Source organism: Protopterus annectens, chromosome 8.part0 (assembly GCF_019279795.1).
Source record: "Protopterus annectens isolate FY-2018-M chromosome 8.part0, PAN1.0, whole genome shotgun sequence".
Taxonomy (NCBI): Eukaryota; Metazoa; Chordata; order Ceratodontiformes; family Protopteridae; genus Protopterus; species Protopterus annectens.
The window spans coordinates 361,978,265-362,002,752 of NC_056741.1; the positions used below are offsets into that span (position 1 = coordinate 361,978,265).

General features: G+C 41.4%; 1 protein-coding gene across 1 annotated transcript in view; it reads right to left on the reverse strand.

Annotated features, from left to right (window-relative positions):
• Positions 1–24,488, reverse strand: part of LOC122808810 (homeotic protein proboscipedia-like) — a 1,259,012-nt gene that overhangs the window by 858,363 nt on the left and 376,161 nt on the right. The window lies entirely within an intron of this gene.

Below are 24,488 nucleotides of genomic sequence, written 5' to 3' on the forward strand. Positions count from 1 at the left end.
ATACTCATCTTTAAATAAGACAGTTTATGCCAATACAATTAATGCTGATTGCCTCCTAGCAACCTGTCCAATAACATCATACTAATGGAGACAATATTTAATTCCTTTACTGTCTTAGATGTATATAAATATATAATATAAATCTCATACAACAGCAGTGGCAATGCAATTTAATTATTGTAAATGGCATCACCCACACTGAACCGGAGGCCACTGCCAACCTTTTGCCCGACAAGTTCAGCTCAAATTTCTCCCCCTCAGCCCCCACAATAGTCCAAAGAAATACAGCATACCACAATCCCCTCAACCATCATAGGTTCATGGGTTAGTACTAGGCTAACTGCCCGTATGGCCCATTTTAAGCCTAACCAATTACCCCATGTCAGAATCAAACCCTGCACCTTGTGTTTCTAAGGTACGCACCTTAACCATTACGCCAACCTCCCAACCATCACTAGGGAACAGGTCATCAATGCACTTTCCAAGACCAAAAACACTGCAATGATGGGCTCCATTAACATCCCAGGATGTTTAATAAATAGCATGGAACATGACCTCTCTGATCCACATGAATCACTTTTCAACTGGCGCCTTCAGTCAGGTTTTGTCCCCAAGGAATAGATGATGGCTACAGTCATTCCCTTGCACAAAGGAGGTCTGACCACTGATCTGAGTAACTACAGGCCCATAAGTCTCATCAGCCTCATATGTAAAGCCATGGAAAGAATCATCATGAACATGATAAAGGAGTACATAGGCAACCTGCAAATGCTGGATCCATCACAGTTCAGCTTTCTTAATGGAAGGTCATGACTATTAAAATCTGGTGGACTTTTGAGAGGGTCACCAAAGCACTGGATGAAGGGAATACTGTGTACACAGCTTACCTCAACCTGGCAAAGGCTTTTGACACAATATCCCACTCTGGCATTACAAACAAGCTCACTAATTTAAGTATAAACCACTTTATCACCCACTGGATAGCCAACTGGCTCACTGATAGGACGCAGGAGGTCAAGATAGAGGACACCACCTCCACCAAGAGGCCAGTCACTAACAGAGTCCCACAGGGCTTGGTACTGGGCCCACTCCTTCTTGGTATCTATTTCTCTGAAATGGAAGCAAATGCTGAAGGTGTATGGCTGACTAAGTTTGCAAATGATTGCAAGCTGGGGGTTATCATCGACTCACCTGCACCTCTTGCATTCTTCAAGAAAGTCTATCTCTGACTAACAAATGACGCCAAAGCTATGGTCTTAAACTTAATGCTAAGAAATGCATAATTGTACCCTTTGGGAAGTCAACATCCCGGCTAATTACCATGTTGATAATACTACCCTAAGAGCCGAACCAGTGGTCAGGGATCTATGTATGCACATAGACAATAGCCTGTCCTTCGACCACCACATGGCCACAGTGATGAGCAAGTCCTTTTATGTTGTGCAACTTATAAGTAAGGACATGGCATCTAGTATGGCATCTAGTTTCAGAGAGGTGATTATCTCATTGTACTCCACCCTGATCAGACCAATCATAGAGTACAATGTTCCTTTTGGTATGTACCTGACCAGGCATATGAAGCATCTAGACTGTCTTTAGAGGTTCCTTACAAAAAGAATGTTGTTGTTTGTCTTTCGGCTTTTCCCGGTTAGGGGTCACCACAGCGGAACTCCGGTCCACTAATGATTGGCAGTAGATTTTCACAAACGCCGCGGTGCCAGCTCGAAGTCCAACCTTCAATGAAGGCATGCCCAATTACGCAAGTCTTTCGAATGCCACCCAACCACGGGGAGGACATGCAGACTCCACATAGAAGGCACTCACCGCACTCTAGCCAAGAATCGAACGGGAGAACATCTTGCTGTGAGGCAACAATGCTACCGCTGCACCACCGCGGCATACTCCTTACAAAAAGAATACAAGGCATAATAAACCTGCCTTATACAGAGTGCTTTAAAGCCCTTTTCCTCTACTCAGTCTCCTACAGATTGCTGAGGAGTGAGCTATGCCTGGCTTACAAGGCATCTACAAACCCCACACTTACGAGCCTCCTACATATTCATATATCAAAGAGTACCAGAAATACAAGGTCTAGGAACTTGAATTTTGCCTGTGACTTAAACAGAACATGCTGGAGAGACAGATATGTGTCCCAGGGACTGCCCCTCCTACAGAACAGGCTTCCCATCCATGTGAAGCTGAGTCTAATACCCAGTTTAAGTACAACCTAGACCAGAGGATGGGGGATAGGAAATTTACACTGGGCCTGGCACCCTTGTCCCTTATGAACAGAGGTAAATTATAAATACCTAGTCCTCAATGTCCTGTTTGGATACAAGGCATCATTACTCTTTCGGGAAAACTTGGCTATGCTTAGAAAGGCCCCCCGTTTTGTTAGCCTGGTAACAATCTATGAATCTATGAATATAAACAGCATTTGCTATCTGGTTATTTTAATTAGAAATGAAAATGAATTCACACTTTATGCAAATTGTGTTCTATGTAATACCAATGGGGGGTGATGGTGCACCTCATTACCTTCATGTAAGAACTAGGCTGGGGTTAAGGGTGGCTGCATCCCTTTACACATGGTATTATGGAAAACAGAATTTACAAACACTGTTGACTGCCAGTTTGCTTACACTGATATGCATCAGTTACATCTGCATCCACCATATTCAAAGTACAAAATATGCATACTCTGGCTTTTGTAACAACTAGCTGAACTTACCTCTTAATAAACTTCCGAAATATTCACAGGTACCTGTACCTTAAAAAGTTTATAAGCGTGAATTACACAGTTCTTTTTTGCTTCACATCATCAACATGGAGGTGTAATGTGCAAGTAAGACTGCATGGAGTCTGCAACTGATATAATGTCAACATAATTTTGAAATAATCATCTTCACATTTACACAACAGTGAAGGAGTTTTTCTATTTAACTATTCACAAGCAAGTATAACCAGCAATACACATATCCCTCTATTCACAAGCAAGTATAACCAGCAATACACATATCCCTCTATTCACAAGCAAGTATAACCAGCAATACATGTATGCCTCTATTCACAAGCAAGTATAACCAGCAGTACACGTATGCCTCTATTCACACAAGTATAACCAGCAATACATGTATCCCTCTATTGACAAGCAAGTATAACCAGCAATACATGTATGCCTCTATTCACAAGCAAGTATAACCAGCATTACACGTATGCCTCTATTCACACAAGTATAACCAGCAATACATGTATCCCTCTATTGACAAGCAAGTATAACCAGCAATACATGTATGCCTCTATTCACAAGCAAGTATAACCAGCATTACATGCCTCTATTCACACAAGTATAACCAGCAATACATGTATCCCTCTATTGACAAGCAAGTATAACCAGCAATACATGTATGCCTCTATTCACAAGTATAACCAGTAGTACACGTATACCTCTATTCACAAGCAAGTATAACCAGCAATACACGTATCCCTCTATTCACAAGCAAGTATAACCAGAAATACATGTATCCCTCTATTTACAAGTATAATTAGCAATACAAGTATTCCTCTATTCACAAGCAAGTATAATCAGCATACAAGTATCCCTCTATTCTCAATCAAGTATAATCTGCAATACAAGTATCCCTCTATTCACAAGCAAGTAAAACCAGGAATACAAGTATCCCTCTATTCACAAGCAAGTATAATCAGCATTATAAGTATCCCTCTATTCAGAAGTATAATCAGCAATACACGTATCCATCTACTCACAAGCAAGTACAACCAGCAATACAAGTATCCCTCTGCATTTCTTTGTCCAACATATCTCATCCCAGACCAAGTGCTCAGCACGACTAAGAAGTAAAAATGAAAATTAGTGCTTAGTACTATGCAACTCTAAATGTTCTGGTCATTAACATGTAGACTAGACCCTCAAAGATGTACAGAATTTGCTCTTTCACCTTCTATTACTTCTTCTTACATCCAATCACCAACAGCAGTAACTTTTTCCAGCACTAGAAAGCCTTCTTATGAACAATTCCACTCATTTTATTCCCATTCAGACCACCTCTTCCACTGTCTTTTTTCCCATCGGACCTCCTTATTGAGCAATCTCATCTGTGATCCCATCTCACAGCTTACTCCCCTACACTGGCATGTAGCTCAAGTCACTTTCACAAACTTAAATAAGAATCATCAGATAAAGTACAGATGTGTAAGAGTTACCATAACAGCAGGTGTCCTATTTCTCACTGTTGAAGTATTCTTCATACTTGGAATATTCTGCCAAGAACAGCCTAACATGTGGCCAGCATACCAACAACTTTCCACCTTCCCAGCATTATACGTCAGACCTATGTTCTATTCACAAGTCATACAGTACATATGTGATATATGGATGCCTTATTCTCAGAACTGAAGTACCCCAGGAGAACCAGAGGAACTCTAGAGAAATGATATCATGACCATCCAGGAAGGGAAACAGAAGGACATAAGTATAGGAGAGAAAACCCTTCCGACAGCAGTAGGGCAACAGAAAAATAAAAGAGAGGAGGAGGGAGGGACCAAATACTGAAACAGTGAGAAGCAGGACATCTACTGTTAAGGTAAGACCTTACACAACCATACTATGTCCTTTCTTATCACTGCTGCAATATTCTTTATACCTGGGAGAGTACAAAAGCCACTGGAGAGGGTGGGAGGAGGGAGGCAGAGAACAGCCCTCCATAAATCCATAAAGAATAGCCCTGGCAAAAAGTGTGGATAGAAGACTAAGTAGGAGGTTCCAAGATGGATCTAGTATCCAGACCCTTGAAGAAAGCACCAGAAGAGGCTGCTGCCCTGGAAGAATTAGCACAAACTAAAGAGGAAAGCTGCCTGCCATGAAAATCATAACAAAATTACATGACCTTAGAGATCCAGGTGGAGATGGTTTACCAAACCCAATCTCCTAGCATGAAAGAAAATAAAAAGTTGCTCATATTTTTATGCATTTTGTCTTATGCAGGTAATGTCTGAACTTTCTATGTAAATCCAAGGTGTGTAGTACCATCTCACTAGCAGACTGTGGGGAAGGAAAAAAGAAGGAAAGATGAATAAATTGATTCAAGGACAAATCATTAACCACCATGGGTATACAAGAAGGATTAGTGCGAAGAGACATTTTGTCTTTGCGAAAAAACAAAAAGGAAGAACTGCAATGAAGGTTTGGAGTTCAGAAACTCTAGGCAGAAGTAAGGACCACCAAGAATATAGTCTTCCAATTACAATGTTGCTGGGAAGAAGAAAAAGTAGGCTCAAACAGGGACATGGTCAATTTTTCAAGAACAAACTTAAGGTCCCAAGAAGGAAGAATATGCATTCTTGTAAGCCTGATATGAAGGATGCCTTTAAGGAATTGTTTGACTTCAAAACTAGAAGCCAAAGGTGGACCCAAAGGCAGACAGGCAGAAATGGCTGACAAATGAGCTTTAAACAGAAGAATATGCCAAACCAGTATTGAGCAATTCACACAAATAAGACATAACCCATAGGGACCCCCACAGAGAAAAATGCCCTGGTCATGTTTGAGACACCAAATAAAAAATCTCTTCCATTTAACCACATAGGATTTTGCAGTGGTGTGTTTTTTGACCTCCTGCAAAACACAAAGCACATCCTCAGAAAATTGGTGTCTGAAAGGAATCAAAATCTTATAACCCAAAGTGTAAGCTGAAGTGCAGACAGGTGGGGGGGGGGGTGAATGAGATACCCCTTGTCTTGCTTGAGTACATCTATTTTGTGAGGTAACTTGTGTTGATTGCCCCAGGCTGGGCAAAGGAGGAGGGAGAAGCAGTACTGTCTGAACAAAAAGGGAGTCACCATTAAGATTTCGGATGTGTCCCACACAATGTTGTGCAAGACCCTGGGAAGTAGGGAAGAAAAAGATAGGCATACAGGGACACTCCCTTCCAAGAAAAAGACAGTGTCCACTTTCCAAGCCAGTGGACTTGGAACTCTGGAACAAAACTGAGGAGGTTGTCTGTTCAGAAGGGAGGCAAAAAGATCTACTTGAGGAGTACCTCACCGAAGGACAATATCCAGAAACACCTCTTTGTGAAGCATCCATTTGTGAGGCTGTCTCCTGGACCTGCTCAGAGAATCTGCACTAGATTGTGTTCTGAAGGGATGTACACTGTCTGAAGAACCAGGTGATGGTGGTTTGCAAAATCCCAAGCGTGAAAAGCCAGCCTGCAAAGAAGGTAAGACTTTGTGTCCCCCTACTTGATGTACCACATGGATGTTGTACTGTCTGTATAATAATAAAAAAAAAAAAAAAAAACTTTGGAGGACCTGGAATCCAAAATGAGTGAAAAGCCCAAAGAGTTAGGATTAGGGCCTTCATCTGTTTGATACTGATGTGATATGACATCTGTTGATAGGACCAAAACCCCTAAACTTTCAGGTTGTTGGTGAAAGCTCCCCAACCTCTATCAGAAGCATCCAAGTACAGCTCTTGAGTAGGAAGAGGAATCTGAAAAGGCAGATCTGGATTTAGGGAGACATGCTGAATTCACCTGTGGAGTTTGAGTTTGAGACAGGGTAAAGGATGGACTAGAAGCTCCCAAGGGAACTGATAATAAGTGGAAGAAACAGAGAAACAAAACTTTCCTGAAGAAAGGATGAATAGGAATACTGAGGTAAGCATCTTTCAAATCCACAGAAATCAGAAAAGACTGGGGAAGCAAATGAAGGAAAAGGGTCTGAATAGATAACATCCTGGAGGGGAAAAAAAATTAAGAAAGATGTTGAGATAGGACAGGTCTAGAATGGGCCTCCATGACATCTCCTTCATGGGAACCAGAAACATTCTGGAATAAAAGCCTGTTTCCTGTTGTGACAAGGGAACAAGCTGTATGGTTCTCTGTTCCACCAGATCCTGCAAGACCAGTGGAAAATGAGGAAGCTGACGGAGACCAGAAGATGAAGGAAGCGACCTCCACTCCATAAAATAACAATGTTAGATGATGGAGAGAACCCAGGCATCTGAAGTTATCTGTTGCCAAACAGAGAAGGAAAGAGTTAGCCTGAGGGACCGAGGAATCTGGTTGAGGGATAGGAAAGGCTGGATGTCAGAGACAGGCAGATTTATCAGGAAAAGAAGGTTTTTGTCTCTAGAACTCTGAGTGGGTTTATCTGGGAAAATGCACTTAGAAACTTTCCTACTTCTAGTAGGTTGTCCAGGCTGATTTTGGACAAAGGAAGATTTTGAAGGACAGTTCCTTTGGAACTTAGATACAGTTGAAACAAAACTTTCCTTGAGGTCCTGCATACATAATTCTACAGCAGCAGTGCCAAAAAGATTCTGTTTGTCTAAGGGAGAATCTAAAAATTGGGCCTTAATGTCCTCATGTAAAGCCTGCAAGCACAATCACATATGTCTCCTCATGACAGAACCAGAGCCCTAGAGGAAGCATCTGCTGCATCATAGCTGCATTTAATGGAATGTTGAACAACTTGAGAGGCAAAACCCAGGAGACAGACCAGAAGTTTTACTGTCTGAATCAGGCATTTCAGTCAACCCCCCCTCCAAATGTGGGCATATCTAGTCATGTGAGACTGATAATGAATGGCCCAGCCAAGTTAGCAGAAGTATACACTTTTTTCCCATATCTCTCCACAACATGGCTGTCCTTGTCAGAAGACAGAAGCTTAGAAGAAGAAAGCAGTTTGGATGGCTCATCTGTGGACATGGAAAATAGCAGGATCAAATGATGAACTTTTATATAAGTATTTATGATCCTCACATACTTTATAAAATCTGTCTGGCTTCTTAGTAGCCAGAGGCTGAGAGTCAGTAGCCTGAGATGTTTCTGTGACAGTGTTCAACAGGGCAGCTAAGCCTGGGGGACTACAGGAGGTCTGGGTGAGTCCATTTGCGAGAGTTCATAATACCTAATTTGAACCTCTGATAATTGGGAACAATCCCACTTAAAAGTGTTCCATCATATTGACCACTGTATCCTCAAAGGATAATTCCCCAAAAGGAAAGTCGGGGACAAAGTATCTTCTTTGTCAAACCCCAAAGCCAAAAGAGAGTGTATTTGTGAGGAATATGCTAAAGATTCATCACTTGACTCCAGGTCCTCATCAGAAGAGCAGAATCCCTAGGTCCCTTACATGGGGTGGAAGACCAGGAAATAGCAGAAACTCCCTGTGGGGGTTTCAGAGCCATGAAGGCATTAAATAGCCATTGAGTAAAGTCCTGCCACTTTTTGTGAGGATTCTTAACTACAGTAGCCGCGTGTTTAGTTTTCTGATTCTTTTTTTAAAGTAACAGGTGCCTTGACAAATACAGGAGGTTCAGACCCCTACCTGGATTCAATGAGGGTACCTCTTCCTTAACTAAAATTTGGGCAATCCCTAGGCCATTCAGATATAATCAGCAGTGGTTCCCCTCTACATCTATACCAGACATATGCACAGTCTCAGCAGATGTGAGAATAAGCAGCTCTGTGTCACCCTTCACCTAGATCGAAGCCGAGGGAACTGGTATCAGCACTGGTGGTCCTCAGGTTCTTCATACAACTCAAGGGAGACATCCAGTGGTAGCAGGACAGCAGTGGATTAAAGTATGTGCTTTTTTTTTTTTTTTAACAGTCTGATGAATTTCAGGATGGGCGGATTCGGCCATGGTACTCTGGGTCATTAACTTCAGACTTTGGTTTATCAGACAAGTAGAAAGGTAAGACTGTGGAACATCTTAGGGACAAATGCCTGACATATGTCAAACTGAGTATAGTCGTGAATAGCACCTACACAAAAAAGGCACTTCTTGTGTCTGTCTTTATGGGGAATATTCCTCCCACACTCACATTTCCTCTTCCTGGATGGTATGAAAACAAATTACAAGGAGTAAAAAAGAAAGGAAGGGACCCCAATGGGGTACTTATCTGTATCAGGCTCAGTAGAAGAACCAGTTTGATGAATAGTATACAGACCAGATTCAAAAGTAGCATTCAGGCTGGTGTCTAAGAAGTTCTGAGGATTAGGGGTCCATACATCATTATATGTACCTTATGCCTTGTATGTAGGACACACATATGCTATATGACACTAGGATGGTGCAAAAGCTTTGGTATGCTGGCCAGATGGTATGCTATCCTCGACAGGATATTCAAAATATAAAGAATACTGCAACAGTGATAAGGAAGGACATCAGTGCTTTAGCAGCCACACTCAAGACTCTTGAGTTTCCTTACTGCAATCTCTCTCTTCAGGAGAATGTTCTTTGAGTCTTTGGAGGAACTCTTGTGGACGACAAACATTCTGAAAATGAGGTATAAATTAAAAACACCAACTCCTAGATCTGCTAGTTATCAATTGTAATAAAGTATTGATCTATGGGCATGAACATTTGAGTTTGGATGAGGCAGTGCATTTTTGGGTGATTTCAGTTAGTGCTACTATTCTTTATAAACATATTTATTTACTTTAATCCTGACAAGTAAAAACAGAGGGATGGGCTCAGAGTTTGTTTAATATCACCTCCCAATTAAAACATGTAAGTCCTTAGCATTATATGTTTCTTTTCTGTATACATTTAGTGTTAAATTCAGATATTTTTAATTTAAAACTTAATTATAAACCCATACTTAAAAAAAAATACTTAAAACTTTAAATTGTAAAGTTTTTATCACAAAGCTCTCTAAGCAACATTGCATTCATTAGTCCAAGTCATAAACTGTATTTTATATTTTCACAGAATACTGGCTAGATTGACGGACTAGTTGCGTAGTACACAACACTCATCCATTCCAGAGTTCACCATGTGCATGCTGGCACAGACTAATACATATTCATAGCTCATGCTGCTTTACAGTGCAGTTAACTCAAATGCACAACAGAAGGCATAAGCACATGACCACACAATGACAAGCAAATAAAGCATGGTAGGGAAATGAAGTCCTAATGATATGCACACATGTATGGTGAAAGCAGTCACAATTCACAATTATGTGTGGCAGAAACTGCGCATCAATGTGTGCCTGACTATAAAAGACTAATGCGCATCTAACATTTCTTAGTTGCAGATGGCAAAAAATGCTTGTCACTTGCCACTGCTTGGAGACAGTATGCACAAGGTGGCATTTGGTGTCAAAGGAAACCTTATACTCAGCAGATGACCTATCATAATTTCACTGATCAAGAGATAACTGATAAGATTCAGTAGAGAATGGGACACTGTATAAACCACAGGTGACGTGTCATCCAAGTACAAAATCTAAAAGAATGCATGGCCTTCCTATTAACTGTGGAGACCATGGTGTGCAATAGTTCTTTTCTATACTAGCTACAGCAACACTTTAAATACCATTATACAGCTATAAATAAATGCAATCTGAGGGTCATGCTGCTCAACGCTAGAAGTCGAAATCTCAAGAGGTATTCGCTCAAAGCACTCCTCAAAATGGAGAACACTGAAATTTCTGCTGTAATGGAGATCTGGTTTAAAGAGGCAGAAAGCACACCTGCGCTACCAGGCTATAACTCATTCCACACCTTTCAGCCCCAAAACATGGACCGAAGCTCAAAAGTCGGTGGTGTCTCCATACTCAAAGGATATGCACACTTCCAGACTAGTAGCCCAGCATAACGCATCTGAGATATGTCAGGTACAACTAACATTGAGTAAGATGGTGATCCAGGTCATAGCCTGCTATAGGACACAAACCATGTCCCTAGACTCTCACTCCAACTTCCTAAGCACCCTGGAATCAAACAATCAAGGTCCAACCCAACACTCTCTTACTAGGAGACCTTAACTACCCCTCCATCAACTGGGAAAAATACTCAGGCACCAATGCACTAGCCCAACACTTCCTGGAATTCATCAGTTCCAATACCCTGGACCAGCTCATTCTGACTCCCACTAGAGGAAACAACATCCTTGACCTGGTTATTACTAACATGGGCAAACGTTGCTCTACACCAATAATCAATACCTCCCTGGTCAGATCTGATCATAAACTAATCACCATGAAAATCCACATCTCACCCACACCCCCCGCAAACGTAACCACCTTGAAAAACTTTTCCAAAGCTGACTTTGGACCCCTAAAAACAGAGGTGGCCAATGTCACGGCACCCATGCCAATGGAAAATAGCTGCATGACTGCCAAATCATACAACAATGCACTGTACAAACATGTACATAAATGCATGGAACAAGCCATACCCAATAGAACCAAGACACTCTCCTCCAAAAATAGGAAGTCAATCTGGTAGCCCCCTGCCATTAATAAACTCTACAACAGAAGGAAGAAACTGTTGAAGAAAAAGGTGACGTCCCAAGACTGGAAAAACGCCCTTATTAGCCTCAACAAAAAGTTGAGATCCCCTATCAAATCCTCTAAATCCAGCTATGAAGGGAAAATTGCAGCAGACACTAAAATCAATGACAAAGCCTTCTATAGCCATATCAAAAACCTCCACAGCAATACCCAGATTTGCTCTGAGTTACTGCATAATGGTACCTCCTATACTGAGCCAACAGATACTGCCAACATACTGACTGACAGATTCAGTGCCAACTTTACCCCTCTCTTCCCCACTAAAGGATCAATCACAATACTGGAAGAATGCTAGGCACCCAGCATTACTGCAGCACAGGTTAAAGCTGCATTGTCCAAGGCCAAGAATACAGCTTCCATGGGACCTGATAATATCTTTGGCTGTGTTCTACATGAACTACAAAGTGAACTGGCATAACATCTGTGTGCCCTGTTCAGTCACAGCCTCACCTCAGGCTTTTTCCCTACTGAATGGTGCACTGCTACAGTCATCCCTCTCCATAGAGGGGGACCGGCTACAGACCCTAGGAATTATCACCCCCATTAGCCTTATGAGTCTGATATGTAAAGCTAGGGAGCACATCATCATGGACCTGATCAACAAAGATACAGGAAATCTCCAAACTCTAGACCCTATGCAATTTGGCTTTGTGAAAGGGAAATCATGCCTGCTCAACCTGGGTGACTTCTTTGAGCCAGTCACCAGGGCTGTGGATGAAAGTAAGGCAGTACATACAGCCTACCTCGATATGGCCAATGCCTTTGATACCATTCCTCACTCAGGAATTATTGATAAACTCACCAAACTAGGCATCAACCCCTATATCACTAGGTGGGTTGCAAACTGGCTCTCAGATAAAACCCACAGTGTGAATGTAGCGGACTCCAAGTCAGACTGCCAACCAGTCAAGAGTGGAGTCCCACAGGGATTGGTCCGGGGTTATCTCCTGTTCGGCATCTACTTCTCAGAAGTCCAAGCCAACACAATGGGACTCTGACTGACCAAGTTCGCAGATGACTGCAAGTTGGGAGCCATAATTAACTCCCCAAGAGATGTAGACATCCTAGAGAAAGGCCTCACTGAGACCAATGACTGGTGTCGAAACCATGGCCTTAAGCTTAACGCCAAAAAATGCATCATCATCCCCTTTGGGAAAAACTCAGTTCCTACTAATTACCACATCGTTGGGAGGCCACTGAACACTGAAGGCATTATAAGAGATCTAGGAATGCAGGATGACAGCAACCTCTCCTTCGACCACCACATTGCCACTGTGGTCAGAAAGTCCTTCTATATGGCACATCTCATTACCAAGGGTTTTGCATCCAGGAAGAAAGAAGTCATTGTCTCTCTCTACTCTTCCTTCATTAGACCAATCATCGAGTATAATGCCCCATTTGGCATGTACCTCACTAGACAAGTGCAACAGCTAGAGAGGCCACAGAAGTTCCTCACAAAGAGGATACTAGGGATTAAACACATGTCGTACATGGACAGAGTCAAAAGACTCCAGCTATTCTTAGTCTCATATCACCTACCTAGAGGCAATCTCTGCTTGACTTACAAAGCCATATCTGACCCAGCCCTGTTAGAAATGCTACATCTAAAGAAATCCCAATCCCTCTGCACCACATGCTCCAGAAACATCAACTTCATTACCACAATCAACAGAACATGCTGGAGGGACAGGTTCCTCACCCAGAGACTGCCCATGCTCTGGAATAGACTTCCCATTCATGTCAAGCAGAGCACCTCGCTGTCCCTCTTCAAGAGGGATCTTGATGAGTGGATGGGTAATAGAAAGTTCACCCCGGGGATCACTTCAGTGGCTGTACTTGATAGAGGCACTGGGAACTAACGTCGGGCAGCACGATGCCAGGGCACTTCTATGGGCTAGGCTTGTAAAGGTACCAGGGCCATTAGCCTACTACACACACCTATGAACCTATGAATCAAATGTGTACATTTTGGGTATTTCACAGGCTTTTACCTTTTGTAAAACTTAACAACTTTCTCAACATACTGCTACATGATGATGAGCATATACGGTTTCCTTGCAAACTACAGGAGAAAGACATCATCATAAGCATGTTTTCAATGATGTCACCCACGTCCCATGAAAGTGGATGAAAGTGAATGCAATACAGCAATAAACACCCACCTGCCCCACAATTACAAAGGCTTTTGAACAGGAATGGCTACTATTCTGTGAACTGCCAGCTAATGTGTGAAGTGCACAAGATCATACCTTATATGTCTACACAGAACCTAGGCAGCTTGCATGATTCATACACATTGCATACATCTCAGCTACATGACTGCTTCCTGTATACTAGCATCCCAGAGGGTCATATGTAGTTGTTAAGTGTAGGAACTGTGTCTAACAATTTATATGGAGCTATATGTATAATACAATACAATACAATACAATATAATATAATACAATATAATATAATATAATATAATATAACATAATATCATATAATACAATACAATACATGTCAACGTATGTTAACATAGTCACACATGGATACTCTGGATTCTGATGCCCAGACAGAACCCATACATCACTGTAAAACTTAACACCACACTTGCACAAACCTACAATAATAGTGTGTGTGTTCAGTCTGCTCAAAGCTGAGTTCCACTGCCTTGGCATCTGTGTGTGTGGGGTGGGGGCACTCCAGTATGGCTCTTTACAGATATCATGATGTTGTTAGCTTGTTGCATCCTACATAAAAAAACTGATTATAGGCTCATAGGTGTGTACTAGGCTAATGGCCCTGTAGCCTTTACAAGCCTAGGCCATAGAAGTGCCCTAGCATTGTGCCGCCTGACTTTAGTTCCCAGCGCCTCTATCAAGTAGAACCACTGGAGTGATCTCCAGGGTGAACTTTCTATTTCCCATCCACTCATCAAGATTTCTCTTGAAGAGGGCCAGTGAGGTGCTCTGCTTATGGGTAGTCTAGTCCAGAGCATGGGCAGTCTCTGGATTATGAACCTGTTCCTCCAGCATGTTCTGTTGATTGTGGTAATGAGGTTGAAGTCTCTGGAGTGTGTGGTGCAGAGGGATTTCTTTAGATGCAGCATTTCTAACAGAGCTGGGTCAGACATGGCTTTGTAAGTCAAGCAGAGATCGCCTCTTAGTAGACAATATGAGACAGAGAATAGCTGGAGTTTTTTTGAGTCTGTCCATGTACGACATCTGTTTAATGCCTAGGATCCTCTTTGTGAGGTACTTTTGTGGCCTTTCCAGCTGTTGCATGTGTCTAGCGAGGTACATGCTAAATGGGGCATTATACTTGATGATTGGCCTAATGAGGGAAGAGAAGAGAGAGATGATGACCTCTTTCTTCCTGGATGTAAAACCCTTGGTAATAAGATGTGCCACATAGAAGGACGTTCTGACCACAGTGGTAATGTGGTTGTCGAAGGAGAGATTGCTGTCAACCTGTGTCCCCAGATCTCTTATAACACCTTCAGTGTTCAGTGGGCTCCCATCAATGTGGTAATTAGTAGGAAGTGAGTTTTTCCCAAAGGGGATGATGAAGCATTTTTTGGCATTAAGTTTAAGGCCATGGTTTCGACACCAGTCATTGGTCTCAGTGAGGCCTTTCTGTAGGATTTCTACATCACTTGGGGAGTTAAAAATGGCTCCCAGCTTGCAGCCATCTGCGAACTTGGTCAGCCAGAGTCCCTCCATATTGGCCTGGAATTCTGAAAAGTAGATGCCAAACAGGAGAGGACCCAGGACAGATCCCTGTGGGATTCCACTCATGACTGGTCGGCAGTCTGACTTGGAGTCTGCTACTTTCACACTGTGGGTTCTATCTGTGAGCCAATTTGCAACCCACCTAGTTTTATAGGAGTTGATACCTAACTTGGTGAGTTTATCAATAATTCCTGAGTGGTGAATGGTATCAAAGGCCTTGGCCAGATCAGGGTAGGCTGTATGAACTGCCATGCCCTCATCCACAGCTCTGGTGACTGACTCAAAGAAGTCAACCAGGTTGAGCAGGCATGATCTTACCTTTCACAAAACCAAACTGCGTAGGATCTAGAGTTTGGAGATTCGCTATAGCCTTGTTAATTAGGGCTATATGCGCTCAATAGCCTTACATATCAGACTCATCAGGCTAGTGGGGCAATAATTCCCCAGGTCTATGGTCGTTCCCCCTTTATGGAAAGGGATGACTGTAGCAGTGCAGCATTCGGTAGGGACAAAGCCTGAGGTGAGGCTGTGATTGAACAAGGTACACAGATGTTGTGCAGTTCACTTTGTACTTCATGTAGAACACATCCAGGGATAATGTCGAGTCCCATGGAAGCTGTATTGTTGGCCTTGGGCAATGCAGCTTTAACCTGTGCTGCAGTAATGCTGGGTGCCTGGCTTTCGTCCGGTATTGTACTTGGTCCTTTGGGGTAAAGTTGGCACTGAATCTGTCGGACAGCATGTTGGCAATATCTCTTGGCTCAGTATAGGAGGTACCATTCTGCAGTAACTCAGAGTAAACCTGGGTATTGCCGTGGAGATTTTTGATATAACTAGAGAAAGCTTGGTGGTTTTTAGTGTCTGCAGCAATTCTGCCTTTATAGCTGGCTTTAGAGGTTTTGATGGGTCTATATTACAACACTGAACGCTTAAAATGGCGAACGATGTTACATCGACACATTTTCAGTGAAAGCTGAAAATGTCGAATCCGAAGAACAGCGATTTCATTCCTAGGGAAAGAAATCGCTGTTCCAACCCCCACAAAAAAAAAAAACACATTACACACTTCCAAACACATACACACATACCCAATCCTAATTATACCCCCCCAAAAACCAGTAAACAACTAAATACATATATGCACATAACCCAAACATTTAACTAAAAAAAAAACAATAAACATTTTAAACCATATAAACTTACCTTAACCCACACCCTAACCCTAAGGTCAGTAACTCTCGCACATTTACATAAACAGCTCCAAACACATACACACTTACCTTAACCCTAACTCTACCCCCCAAAACAAAAGTAAACAACTGAAAACACATACACATGTAACTCAACCATACATTTAACATAAAATATAAAACAGTAAACACTTTCATACATATGCACTTACCTTAACCTGCACCCTAACCCTAAGGTCAGTAACTGTTGCACAATCACGCTCGGGAGCTATACCGGACAAGGGACCACACTACACTTCAGAACATGGCAAAACAACGAAGCGGTTAAGCAACTTCTTTCCCAGGGAAAAATTTCGCTGAACAGCCGCTTCGCTGTTTTGCCTGTTCGCTCTACATGTGTCGACGAAAACGCATTCGACATAATGCATTTTTGTTGAACTCATAGGAACCCGTTTTGATGAGGGATCTCATCTTTTTGTTGAGTCTAATAAGGGAGTTTTTCCAGTCTTGGGACTTCACCTTTTTCTGCAACAGTTTCTTCCTTCTGTTGTAGAGTTTATTAATGGCAGGGGACCACCAGATTGGCTTCCTTTTTTTGGAGGAGAGCGTCTTTGTTCTGTTGGGTATGGCCAGTTCCATGCACTTATATACGTGTTCGTACAGTGCACTGATGTATGATTCGGCAGTCATGCATCTATTTTCCATTTACATGGGTGCCGTGAAGTTAGCCACCTCTGTTTTTAGGAGCCCAAAGTCAGCTTTGGAGAAGTTTTTCATGGTGGTTACCTTTGTGGGGGGTGTGGGTGAGATGTGGATTTCCACGGTGATTAGTTTGTGGCCAGATCTAACCAGGGAGGAATTGACTATTGGTGTAGAGCAATGGTTGCCCATGTTAGTAATAACCAGGTCAAGGTTACTGCTTCCTCTAGTGAGGGTAAGAATGAGCTGGTCCAGGGCATTGGAATTGATGAATTCCAGGAAACGTTGGGCCAGTGTATTGGGGCATGAGTAGTTTTCCCAGTTGATGGAGGGGTAGTTGAAGTGACCTAGTATGAGAGTGTTGGGTTCGCCCTAATAGTTTCCAGGGTGCTTAGGAACGGGACCTGAATCACCATCTTACCCAATGTTAGTTGTATCTGAAGTATTTCAGATGCGTTATGCTGGGCTACAAGTCTGGAGGTGCGCATATTCTTTATGAATATGGAGACACCACTGGCTTTCGAGCTTCAGTCCATGTTCTGGGGCTGAAAGGTGTGGAATGAGTTTTAGCCTGATAATGCAGGGATGCTTTCTGCTGCTTTAAACCAGGTCACCATTACAGCACAAATGGCGATGCTCTCCATTTTGAAGAGAGCTTTGAGCAAGTGCATCTTGAGATTTAGACTGATGAGGTGAGAAGCTGGGTAGTCAATGACAGTGTATTTTTAACACAATCATCTAAAAAAAAAAAAAACTGCAATAGTGCAGCAGCAACCAACAGAAATACAATCACCTCCAGGCATCAACAGGTTCAGTAAATGACAGTGCAAGTGATGCAATGACATCTAAACCATATCTATTGATGCAGAGGACCACACAGTGACACTTCACTGTCACAAAGAACAAACAAGATGCATTCAGTGCTAATATTAGGTTTTGCTGATCAGTGCATGCTGAGCTACAGTGCTGATCAGACAATCCCCAACACACCATAAAGGATGATGGAGGATAGAGTGTATAATATTTGTTACGATATCAACAGGTGGCTAGCCAAAAAGACACGTCTATTTAAACACAGAATGGGTGGGAAGGCCATATCACAGAAGGTGGGGACAGGGATATTGAGATAATTAATGGGGTAAGTATGCCCCTATCTGACTATGTCTGTAGCCACTCTGCTGGCTTGTTGCACTAGGACAAAAATTCCCAGCTGAGATGGAATGTATTCCACTGTGGGACCATGATCAGGTAAGAGTCCACTCATATGCTGTCTTGCCAGGGGAGGCCAGATGCTATGGCCATTCAGGATGAAGAATGTTGTACAATTCCACATACAGATGAGGACTGTGTACTCTGCAATGCCATTCAAGTAGGTGTCCTAACCCAACCTTGGACAACATTGCCAGTGTTCTCAGTGATAGTGGCACTGGCAATCTTCCAAATGGAAGTAGAGCTGGATGCAGTATGCATCACCCCACTCCTCATAAGACCAATCAGTACTGTATCCCCAGATTCCTTGTCCTCATAGATGCCACACAATACAGCAAATGGCTCAATACTAGAAGCATATGAGCAAACTGAGCTTGGAAGACACTACAGTACATGTAGTGATTGATCTCAAGTGACTTCTGCATGGCATGAGCCATCTGTGATATGCAACAGCATCAGGCACCTCAGGAGACTGCATAAATGGTAGGTATACTCACATCAGATGGACTGCTCTCATCTGCTGTCTGCAAAGAGAGCATTGCTGGTGCTTGGAGTCAAGGAGTGGATGTCTGCCAGAATGCAGACAGACTGCAACTCAACTCAGATATCTGTTTCGTTTCATTGACAGCTCCAACAAGACTGCTAACATCAGGTTGTAGTTCTGCTCCAGCTGTGATCGGTGTCACCATAGCTCTGTTCTGCCCTATAAATGTACAACAAAAAAAAGCACCAGAGCGAGCATGAATGCCCATGAAAAAACTGTGTCCCTGTGGCATGTACACAAAAGGTGCACATGCAGGATATAACATACAATCCCATCCTTGCCTCTGCTTCCATCCTGATGTGTCTGGATACCTAATGTTCTTATAACAAAACAATGGCAACATATACCGCAGTCAGGTTAAGTCCTTCATTTGCACTGCTGCACTACAGATATCTGCTGAATATGTAAAACAGATGTATGAGGGTGTGCTCATCTCAAGCCAGTGTCCAATCTTCAAGAAATGATCCCAAAATTATTTTCTCCTGCAGGGATGCCAAAAACCTCCTCTAGCTTTCTTAGTTTCCTGCTCCCATATGACTTCCCCATAGCCAACCTCTCGACTGCTATGGAATGTGCCTTTCCTGCTTGGCAGGGTGTAAAATGTCAACAACACATTTGCAACAGTGCTGTAATATGTCACTGTGCCCCCCCAGCCAATCATTTATTACATGGATCATTATTTGCCACACCTGGTCCTGTGGTCAACATACCCTTTCCCTAACAGGTGGTGTTTAAGTGTCTTGCATGCCTGTAGCAGGATATCACTGTCAGCAGCCTCTACTGTCCACCTTATCCTCACAGAACATAGGAGCAACACTAGGCAAATGACCACTGCAACCATAAAATACTTAGCTATATACACATTTAAGTAGACCTACTGATACCCATTTCAAGCACTTAATAGTGCTCACCTCACAACCGGAGCAGGAGCATACATAATAACATTGGTATAAACTGGTGTCTACCCAACCAAACTTCCAGATTAGCATTAAAAGTTGCCAGCAGTGCTAACTTACTCCATAGGCTGAAAATACACAGAGTAAGAAACTTATCCCTCCAGTCTCATTTATTTGTTGATATAGACTTAGGTCACTAGTGCTGGAGTTTGTGAAGAAATCTGCAGTCAAATAGGAATGGATCTTTCATAACTTGAAATGTGAGACACAGGTAAACTAAGAAGAGTTAGTAGGCTATTGGGTAGAAGAAGAATCATGCTAACCTTTCAGGAGAGTTAAAGGATTTAAGGCCTTGAATATTATTGGTCAGAAATCTTTTGGGTCTTTCCAGTTGCGTGTCATGCTTGGATATGTACATACTAAAAGGGAGCACTGTATCTGACTGTGGGTCTGCTAAGGTTAAGTACAATGATAGGATGACAGCTTTGAATCTAGAAGATATTCCTTCGGAAAATAACTGACTATGGTTGAAATATAACAACTGAATGAACGACAAGTACACATGTCTGTTATGACCATATCTGTCTGAACAGTACCATTTATAGCATATGAAGTGGGAGCAGCTTTTTGTCAAAACACTACTATCCTGTACATTTTTAATTTAGCTTGAACTGTTTTTGTATATGTTTCAGCTCTTGCTCAAACTATATAGTATCAATGGATGAACAAATAACACTACCTAGTTTGGAGTAAGCAGCAAATTTGGTTAACTACACTTCTGGGATATTGGCTTGGATGTTTGTAAAACAAATGACAAACAGGAGACAACCCAGCACTAATTCCAGTAGTTACAATTTTACGTTCAGATAGGATACCAGCCAGCAAGTTTAACAATTTAGGATAAGTTTCCAATCTGTAATCCAGCAGTCAACATAAGGGTTTACATTAAGTTTGTCTATTTTTTTAAACCACACCAGCACAGGGATAGTGTCAAAAGCCTTGGCAAGGTCAAGGAAGCCACTGTCGACAGTTTCTTCAACCTTTTTAAAGATGCTTACTAATTTCAGGAGACAGGATCTGCTCTTCAGAAAACCACATTGAATGGAGTCTAAATCAATTTAGTTGCTTATGTCTGCATAAATGAGTTCTTCTATGATATGTTCCATGGCTTTGTATACTAATCTGGTGAGACTGATGGGCCTATAATTACCCAGGTCTATACAGGGGCCATCCATTTTTAGGGGAGTCACAGTGGCTATTACCACGGCATTAGGAACAAGTCTGGTTGATAAACTATTGTTGAATAGTTTAAGTAGAGGCTTGGATAGTGCATACTTGCACTGATGTTGAGAATGCGTCCTTGACTGTTGTCTGGTTGATGGGTATGTATTAGGTAATCAGTCTACAGAGCATTAAAAGCCTAGTCAATAATAGTTCCCTTCAGCCACAAGAAAGTGGCATACGACAGATCAGGGGAGAATTTTACCTTGAAGGTGGCAAGGAAGCTATTCTGTTTAACAAATAGCAGAATGGTTGCTCAAATGATGAGGCATACATTGGGATATGAATATATCCTGCCAACATATTCTTTATCTGTTGATGAAGATTCAGTTCTTTTAACCAAGTACTTTAACCATTTGCCCTACAAATGGTTTAGTATATCAAAGAGGGCTGGATTCATGTCTTAAAAGGCGAGACACAGATCCCCACAGAGAAGTCTGCAACAGACTGAGTACAGAGGGAAGTCTGCCAGCCTGTCCTGATAACTAAGATTTTTGAGGTCATGGATATTTTTGGTTGTGAATCTCTGAGGTATTTTAAGATGAGAGACCATTTTAGACAAATACATGTCAAAAGGGGTATTATATTCAAAAATTGGTCTGATGTGGTATAAGTAAAAGGGAATTAAGATCTCTTTGGATTTAGAGGAGATGCCTTTGGAAATTAGATGAGCCAGATACAAGGCTTTAGAAACTACTGCAGAGACATTATGGTCAAAAGATAGGGAATTACCAAGGGTCCCTGTTAGAACAACGAAAATTCAATATATCAAACGTCTGAAAAGTCGAATATTCTGGACCTCGAGATCGGTTTTGTGAGATCATGGTGCAGTGAAGATCGGAAAACTTGCCCTTTCCTCACTTTAGTGCAATTTCGGAGTTGGTATATATAATTAGCGGAGGGTGTGGTTGACGCAACCCCCCACAAAACGGATTTCGAGTTCCGGAATAGTCGACTTTTCAGCCATTTGATATATTGAACTTTAGTTGTTTTAATAGGGACCCAATTAACAAGAGTACCTAGATCCCATACAATGTCTGATTGGAGAGGTGTGTCATCTGTATGGTATACGAAAATGTTTTGTTTACCAAAATGAACTATGATACATTCTCTCATTCACTCCAGTGGTGATCTGGAAGTTTGTACTTGATGTCCAATTACTGCATTCTGAGCTTGTGACAGAATCAAATTATGTAATCACATTTCAAACATTCATATCTCTGTAGCCATATGGGTTATTAAGGAGATGTAAATAACAAACTGTTCAGCACAAACAAATCTTTACAGTGGTAGTGTTCATCAGATTCTAGGTCTTAACTCAGGATTTAATTAGTCATAATAAATGCATTAAATACTAATTTTGTAAACAATTTACAATATCTTGGTACCCACTCAAACTTGACACATGGGGCCAGATTCCAAAAGAACTGCACTCAGTTTGACTGACTTACTTTAGTGCAAGCCTATATATATAACCAGGCTTACACCAGGGGTCAGATTCCAAAAAGGCCAGAGTTAATCATTTACACTGAGAGCAGGTCTTTTGGAATGGCGCCCATACTGTCAACATAATTTTATTTGTCCATTTGTAAACTTTGATATGAGGCTAAACAGTTATGTCTGTGTTACATTGTTGCTGACATATTTAGAAAGAATATAAATAAGTAATATACAAACATCTATTCATATTTCTTTAGCAGCCTGACAGCGGGCAAATATCAATGCAGTTGTGTTGTCCATCATGTAAACATTAAAGCAAAATCTTTTAAAAGCTTGTATGTAGCATGGTTTTACAATTATTAAAGCAAATACAGTATAAACAGGCTTTATTAGATGCCCCACAGAGTTGGTAGGATGCAACTGCAGAAACAGATGGATGCAACCACTAGGCTGTAATGAGTTCATTTGAAACCACTGTTCTTGCCCAGACTGTTAACATGATATAACCCATTTTGGATCAAGTGTGAATTAGTGAAAGATTGAGTAACATACAATTTACAGTCATCTGCAGATTCAGACGGTAACTACAGGCTGGGAGTTTGGCCTGAAGGTCCAAGAAATAGATGACAAACAGGAGAGAAGGCAACAGTGGACCCTGTGGTATTTTTTTAACTTTCAAATGTGACACCTGCAACTCAAACCATATGGATTCTGTCTGTCAGCCAGTTAGCTATAAATCACATAACACAATGGTTTATATTCAGATTTACAAGACTGCCAATAATGTCTACATACAAAATAGTGTCAAAGACCTTGGCCAGGACCTGATATGCTTTATGTACTATGTAACCACTATCCATTGCTCCAAAAAAAATCTTCAACGGAAATAATCAGGTTAACGAGGCAGGGAGTCCAGTGTTAAAGCATTTTCGATGGCTTGTTTAATGAGATCTGAGATAATACATTCCACAGCTTTTATGTGAGGCTAGTGAGACTAAAGGGTCCGTAGTTAAACCACCCTTGAATAAACGCATTACAATGACTATTTTCCTGGTTTCAGGAATGCAACCAGTGGAGAAGCTTTGATCAAAGCCATTAAATTGGGATTCAGATACAATATCAAGACCCATGGATGAGGTGTTCTTAGCTTTTGAGAAAATTGTGAAGAATTGTTCCATAATTACATAAAGTTATACTGGAATAGCTACAACTTTCCGTGGAATAAAATGTCTACTAAATCTGTCAGCTAGGATATTATCTGTTTTCTTTGGCTCATAGAAACAATACTGAGCAAGGGATTAGAGTGTGAAATATTGTGGACTTGCTCTGAACATTGTTAGGTGTTAGTTCTTAACTTGCTGACATAGCTAAGAAAGATTTGTTGCTTATTTTAGTTTTAGTGGCCGAATGCCAAAATATTAAAACTCAGAGACATGATGTTTGTGGAAAATGATTATTCATTGTACGCCAGGCAGAAGAGAAGCAAAGTTATCCCAGCAATCATGGGGTGTTGAGAGACAGGTGTGAGAATCAAGCTGCTATATGCAGCTATCTTCAGAATATTTTTTTCCTGGAGGATCGAAGTATTTTTTTGATGAAGGACAGGCTAAGGAGGAAATACGTCAAACAAAAAGTGAGCAATCAAACACAAGGGGACTCTACTTCTCATTCTTATGATAATAAAGCTCATACAGAGACCTTGTTAGTGAAACTTTTTTCAAATGTTCCAAAAGAAAATGCTTGAGACACTGAATAAAAGCACAGAATGTGACTAGAAGAATCGTGAATACTTTGGACTTGAACCGGAGTTTGGGGTTGGGAGACAGAGATGAACAGGAAGAAGATCAACAACACTGACATTAGTGAATAAATGTGAGACTATAATGCTTCAGTCACATTTGTGAAACATGGTTTTACAAGAAAAAATTGGAAAGAATGGACTTTTGTTGACTTTGTTAAACTTGTGGGGGCCTAAAAAGCATATACCCCACTTTGTGTCATTAATGTTTGGAAGGGCACTGAAAGGACAGGGGGAAAAAGTATTCGTAAACAAAACCATTTTTGTTCTTAACACTATTTGCATAAAACATTTATTGATATAAATTGCATGTTATATAGTAAAGTATGTTCAGTTGTATGTTATAAAGACAATAAAGCAAACAACTTTAATCTCTTTTTTTTAGTTT